Raw genomic sequence first — 7,624 nt, 5'->3', positions numbered from 1 at the left:
ATACGCATGGTAAGGGTGGTTGCTGGATAGCTCATCCTTTTTAAGGCCGTGAAGACACGTTCTGAGAAGGCCTTTTCCTAGTCCCAGATATTCAGGGACACAAGACGTGCCTATCCCCGTCAGCTCTGTGGAGGATTTAAGAGAGATTGTGCACCTGAAGGTTACATCATGCTTCTGTATCGGAAGCTGAATTTCAGCAAGCAAAAGCAACTTCCCCAACTCTTAATTTGTGTGCCTTTGAATGCTGCAAAATTGAATTAAATAATGATCCTTGCATACATCTTTCTCAATTAAGCATACAGTGGATGTCTTCTCTTTCAACCAGTCTGGAGCTTAAAAATCAGCATAAAAATTCTGGATAGTGTAATTTTTTGCTGCACATGGCCTCAGTCCACTTGGCAGAAAATTGGATTAGTTACACAAGTCTTTAGGGAAGGCACAAAGAGAGCCTAAGGTTTTGAGTGCCCTAGGATGCTCTTTCCAAGTAAGTTAACAGGCACATAAACACCCTGTAATGGCGTAAGGACTCCCCAGAACATCTTCAGTACAGCTATATTTTATGTAAGCTGCTGTTTTCATGCAACCTCAGGTAGCACTGTGCTGCTCTTTACAGGATGGGGTGAGTGGTGTTGTCTTTGGCTGTGTGGGTTTAAATGTGTTTCTAATGTGCGTGTCAAATAATTACCTGTGAAACAGACTGCCAGTCTGGCTGAAGCCAGTGCTTCCGAGAAGATGAACTAAAAGCTTTAATGGTACAGTCCTGCCATGAATACGATCCAGTCAAGTAAGTGTTGATCATGTCCAATCTGTTCTTTGAAGATTATGGGAAAATTGCAGAGATGTGTGTTTTAACAAGAGAGACACGTGCCTACCTTTTTCTTTTTTCCCTCTCAAACCTTTTAGTTACATGAAGAAACCCTTAGGTCCGACTCCACCATCATATACTTGCTTTCGTTGCGGAAGACCTGGCCACTACATAAAGAACTGCTCGAAAAATGGGGTATGATTGTGGGGGACTTCTGGTGTTACCCTAGTTTTTAATGGTTATAACTTCACAGTTACATAACAAATACATGAACACTCATATTAAGAATTGTTTCGCTTGGGGTGAAAGGCAGAGGTTATATGGCAATGTTGCAAAGCCCTTCCAAATTCAAGGGGAAGCTGGAATTATAAAGGTGGAATTTTCTTTCTAGGTCGTAGACATTAAATACGTCCATAGATCTTTCTCTATGAACTTTCATGCATATTTTTATATACTTCAGTATTACTGGAAATTTTTCTGTTTTCCACTCTTTTTAATGCCAGTTCACAGTTTTTATTATTTTGTATCGAACCAAGACATTTCTCTTGACCCCATCTGTTGCATATTTGCGTGTTTTAATTAGACTAAGTCCCTGGTTGAGCATTGATGCCATTTCACGTTAGTCACTGAAGGTATACGGTGAGGTATGAATTCAACCTTCACCTATAGATGGTGAGTGTAGGTTTCTCCAGTGACTGATTCAGAGCACAAGATTAAGCTCTCACTCTGACTTGTGCTTTGGAGGAGGAGCAGCGGGTTTGTCTCTTCTCTGAGTGGATGGTGAGCTAAGGCATATGTCAGCCTTAAGCAACCTGAAGTTAAGCCAAAGAATGTTGCTGGAGTTCAAAACCCTGTTCAAGCCTTTGGAACATCCTAGCTATATCCTGTAGGAAAATAAGTATTTCAGTTGAACAACCCTTACGCTAGGTAAAAGGAGAGGATTAAAGGCTTTTGCTGCTTAAAATAATCAGGGACATGTCATTTTAAGTGTGGGTCTTGAGGTACATCTCCCTCTCTTTTCTTGAACAGGACAAAAAAATTTGAGTCTGTTCCCAGAGTTAAAAAGAGCACCGGAATTCCACAGAGTTTCATGACAAAGGTGAAGGATCCCTATATGAAGGGTGCTATGCTGACAAGATCTGGAAAATATGCAATACCAACTATTAATGCCAAAGTATGGAACTAAGTGGACTGACCAAAAAGTGAAGGAGAGAAATCACGCATAAAAATCTGAGTGGCAATGCAACCCAGTTGGCAGGCATCTGTCATTCCAAGGGAGGAAGCACTGTCACTGTACCTTAACCTGAAAATCTGTGTTACTTTCTAATATTAAAAGAGGGTGGTCCTACTGCTCATGCCCCTGGAAGTTGGCTAAACTTGCGGTATGCTAAGAATCTGCATTTCTGCAAAACATTTCAGTAGTGTTTACAGTGGAGTCGTTCTCCTTGAAAGCTCATTTTGCTTCTGTTTTCTGTTTGAAAGGCTTCTTGCCAAATTCAGCAGGTAGCTGTTGGACTGAGATTTCCTCCCCTTCTGACTTCTATTAAATCCCATGTGTGAAACTGACTGACATTTTCCTGTTGCTATAAACTGAGAAAATACTACCGTGTGCTGACAAGAGTGGCTGTTTTAAAATGCACTTGGTAGCACTTTTGGTTTTCCATCATGGATCTCCTTTTGTAGAAGCTGTAACATAGACGTCTTCCTTTTAGAAAATGTCATTACTCGGAGACTACCTTTATCCTGTGCCTGCAATTTACATTTATCCTCTGGCAGAGGAGAGGTGGGATTCATTTTGCCTGATTTCTAGCTGTCAAAAACATATTTTCCTAGTGTGAGCTTCTTTCTTAGTTGATCCAATGAATGGGAGAGTTCTGCAGAAAGAAGATTGTTCCCCCCTCCCTCTTCTAGTGTTGTGGCTGTAGAAAAGGAGTTTAAACTAAGCACCTGTGTTTTAGAAGGCTAATGTGGAGTGAGCAGAATTCCATCTCTTCTCGTCCTTTGGTAAAATCCAAAGCTTGGAAAAGTTTTCCTTTACCCATCTTTAACTTGTTTCTTTTTCCTTCCCCACCCTTCCTCCAGGGAAGCTTCTGCTAGAGAAAAGAAGGAAAAGCCTCCCTTTTTACCACAGGAGCCATCCTCCTCCTCCTCCTCCAATGATCCTGTTCCAGACGAGTCGTTATGTCTCATTTGTAAGGGTCTAATGACTGATGCAGCTGTTATTCCCTGCTGTGGAAACAGTTATTGTGATGAATGTAAGTGTTACTCCCATATTTGTTGATTCAAAACATCACATCTGATCTTCTGAAAGCAGAAAGAAATAACTTTGTTACCAGTTCTATTTAATATTTAATACGAATTGAATATGAAAGTGCTCTTCTCGTATAAAGGGGAAAAGAAAGCCAGGAAGCTTTTCCCCCTTTTTACGTGTCTAGCTAAATCTTCTTTACATGCGGAAGGACGAGTATGAGAAGAGTGGCTAACTCTGCAGGTGATTACAGTGTTAGGTATTGAATGTGTTTAGTTTGTCCACAGCCCTTTCTCTCATACAAAATTATATAGGCAACTCTGGGGACTTCTGGTGGTCTGCAAGAAGCGGAGAGTTAGGCATTTAATCCACATTCTTCTCCACGGGAGAGTTGGTTAAAACCTTCAGAACTCAAACCTACTCATGGTTTTTTGAGACATGTTTTATTCATTAACCTTGAGGTTGGGGACTTCGCACTGTACTAGATGGTGGGAAAGAGACTAGTTGAAACATCAAGACACAGCCTATGCTACATCTTCAGATGTCACACTAGTGAAATATCAAAACTGTATAGTTATTTGCTGCATACTAGAAATTTTTTACACTGTTGAACATTTCTAGCTTCATGGTCTCAATTCAAGACCATATTCACCATTAATCATATGTGTGTTTTTATAATTGATGAGAACCCGGAAAACTTCCTTAGTTTGGCTAAATACTATTTTGATTATTCTAATTATACAGAGGTATTAGAACAGCATTGCTGGAATCTGAGGAAGATACGTGCCCAACACGGCATCAGACGGATGTTTCGCCTGATGCTTTAATTGCCAATAAGTGCCTATGCGAGGTAATGTGATGACATTATCATAGAGTGCTTGTAAGAAAAGGCTATTTGTCACAGAAGCTTACAACTCTAAAGAGACAAGCTGGCAAATTAAGGTCACACTTCTGTTACTCTGAGTTACTCTGAGTTACCAGTCATTAGTATCAGTGTTTCATGTGATGTGCATGTTGGTTTCATATATCGGTCTGTTGGTTTCTTTTAGGACTGATAGCACTTACAGGAATACACAAGTAATTTTCTGTGACGGTCTGACAAATACAATGTCTCAAACATCCGCTAAAAGAGCTTTGGTGGACAAAATGACCTCTGTAAAAATGCTGGAGTTTTGTGAACAGGACAATGTGGACAGAGGAGAGGGCCCCACGGAGGGTGGGAATGCACTTCTCCAAAGCCCCAAATCCTTATCTTAAGTGACCAGGAGAAGGAACACAATTTATGCCTTCCTGGAGGAAGAAGGCCCCATGGAAGTTGGGACTGTACTTCTATCTTAAGTGGTCATGCCAGCAGGAAGAGAGGCAACTCCACAATGAACACACACCCTCCCCCCCCCAAAGCTCACTAACCAATTCCAGTGAACCCCGGGTGTGGGAACTGCGCATGTTGAGATCTTCAGCTAACACACTATAAAAGAGGAGAGAACGAATCCTCAGTGCGCGCCCTCCGGAACTGGATCTCTACGCTGGCTGGACCAACGCTGGACCCAGGACTGGTGAAACCCCTCTCTTCTCTCTTTCTTTCTTTCTTTCTCTCACTCTCTCTCCCTCTTTTCCTTCTCTCTTTTCCACAGTCCCTACACCTCATCCTTTGAAACATAAACCGTTGACCAAGTCTGAGACTAAGAGTGGACCTAGCCGCCCCTGAGCTCCTCTTTGAGAAGGAGTCCAGAAAGCAAGGGGGTCTGCTCTGAACCTCGTGACTCAACAGGAGGGCTCTCCTTCGGGTACATTTCATGTTCCTTTTTCCATTTCATTTTCCTGTACTTCCCTCCTCTTCTCAAATAGCGGCTTAGTGACATGTTGCAAGGTTCATATTAACAAATTCCTGTGTACTTGGACAAGGTTAGCTAGGTTGAATAAATGTTGATTGTTGTTTGAACTCCCCTGGTGTCATTTCACCTTAATTCTGACAAAGGAAATCCACGAACCTGAGTCGCTCCAACTTTGGGATGCGACATCTTAATTGGCGTCACGGACAGGATTTCCCTTGGTGGAAGGGAGTTTTTAATGGGATACCGGACCTCCACTCAGAGAGCGAGCAGGGAGGATCTGGGAAAGATCTCTCAACACTAAGTCGGGAGAGATCTGAGCAGTGGCAGACATAGAGGCCTGGGGAATATCTGTGTCTGACTGTGTCCCAGTTTGTAGAGAGGCTAACTGCATATACAGGATTTCCCTTGTTGGAAGGGACATTCTAACAGGATACCGGACCTCCACCTGGAGAGCGGGCAGGGAGGATCTGGGAAGGATCTCTCAACAATGAGTCGGGAGAGATCCGAGCATTGGCAGGCATGGTGACCCGGGAAATATCTGTGTCTGACTGTTCCCGTGTTTTAGAGAAGCTAATTGTATATAAAGCCCACCCTTCCCCACAAGGAGTAGCCTGGGCATGAAACCACTGGCATGATCCAAAAGCCATTGTAGGAAGAATTGAGAAGCTAGCAAAAGAAGGCAGGTTTCGCCCGGGAAAAGGGAAGGCTGTAGTGTGTGCAGTGTTAGGGGCTGCACTCACAGCAGCTCAGGAAGACAGACAGGAAACAATGAGAGCTGAGCAGGCAGATAAGGAGAAGATTCAGTCCCTGCAGGATTTAGTTAAAGTCCTGCAAGAGCAGTTAACTGCTGAGCGTAATACAACGCAGTGGCTTCATGCTGCCTTGTCTCATGCGTTAGATCGGGAAAGAATTTTGCAAGCCGAGGCAGATGAACGATCTGACTTGGACTTAGACCTGCAAGGTCTAGAGGTAGTTCAAGTGAAACAGCAAAAATCTTTATACCCAAGTCAAGAGTTAGAATGTACCAGAAAAGTTTTTTACCCTGAGGATGAAGAGATAGCAATGAGGCCATTAATTAAAACAGAAACCATAGACAACGGCCAAATTGGCGGAGCACCACACGTGACCATTAAGATGATACCGTATTCTGCCACTGAATTATCTAAAATTCAGGAAAAGTATATCCGACTAGCAAAGGAGACCGAAACAGAATATGTGTGGAGGGTGTCATTAACCGGTGGTGACCGGATTTTATTGTCAGAAGATGAAGCCCAAGGATATTGGGGGCCTGGAGTGTTCCTAAACTACCGATGATCCTAGGGAACCATGGTCTCTGACACAGCGGGCAGCTTACTGGGCAGGGGGAATAGACCAAATGGAACAGGGAGAACCAACACGGATAGATAGCCCTTCTATAAATCAGTTAACCGAGAGCTTACAGAAAACTGCTTGTCTCCAATTAATGCATGATAGGCGATTAGTGCCACAACAGCCCTCTCCGATGTTGTTAAATGCCAATCCTGATAGAATGACTCCTCTAATCCGAGGTTTACCAGATTCTTTGAAATTATATGCTGTCCAGCTGCAGGATAGATTACGCGATGCGATAGCACCTAGAGGAGGCAGGCGGAATGCAGGAGGTGCCCTGACCCGGGGAGAAGTGGCACAGGAATTGATTAACTACGGCCGGAGAATGGGTCTCACAAGGGAGGAAAGCAGGGCTAAGCCTGCTATCCGCCGAATAGAAGGCCCTGGCCGACCTCCCCCATCTAAGACTGTAAACGCCAAAAAGCCATATGGGGGTCAGCGAAACTTGTTGTGGGCAGAAGGGATAGAAAAGGGAATTCCCCGGGATGTGATGGACGGCTTGCCCACCTCTGTCCTAGAAAAGTTGGTCCTGGGGTGGAAAGACAAGAACAAGGAGCCTCCCCATACTGAGTTAAACATTCGAGACTATAAGGGGGCGAATCCACAGTCGCTGGCAACTCCCACTCCCCAAACACCTACTGCTCCAGAGGAAGGTATGACTGTCCGCAGGACGGGAAACTAGACACGCTGTCCCCAGTAAGTGAGCCGGGGGATGGCCAGTGGGTTTATTTAAGGAGGCTCACTGAAAATAAGACAGGAGACCTGTTGATTACTTTTCCTCTTGGTCCCTTTAAGACCCCAGTAACTTTTTCAGTTGATACGGGTGCTCAGATGTCAGCACTCCGGGTGGATGTTGGTAACTGCAATGGAATAATTGCAGATAAGAAGCAGATATGGGTCACAGAAGTTTCCGGAAGCTCCCAACCACAGCCGACAGCTAAAGTTAAATGCTGGCTGCTAGGGGATTCATCCCCTGTTGAGGTTACTATGATACTAGGTCCTCTACCCACCAATATTCTAGGACTTGACCTCTTAAAGGGCCGGTCGTGGGTAGACTCTAAGGGACGAGAATGGAAATTTGGGTGTCCCACAATCTCTGTAAGGCATTTGCAGTCTGCACCAACTCTTCCCCCTTCAAAGATAGTTAACGTCAAACCTTATGCTTTGCCTTTGGGAGCAAGGGAAGGGATCACTTCAGTGATAACTGAGTTACGGGAACAGGGGATAGTTATTCCTACGCACTCACCCTATAATTCCCCAGTATGGCCAGTCCGCAAGCCAAATGGGAAGTGGCGGTTGATGGTTGACGATCGACACCTGAACGGCAATACTGGCCCATTAACAGCTGCAGTCCCCAATATAGCAGAA

Source organism: Accipiter gentilis, unplaced genomic scaffold (assembly GCF_929443795.1).
Source record: "Accipiter gentilis unplaced genomic scaffold, bAccGen1.1, whole genome shotgun sequence".
NCBI lineage: Eukaryota > Metazoa > Chordata > Aves > Accipitriformes > Accipitridae > Astur > Astur gentilis.
Note: the sequence above shows the minus strand (reverse complement) of the source record.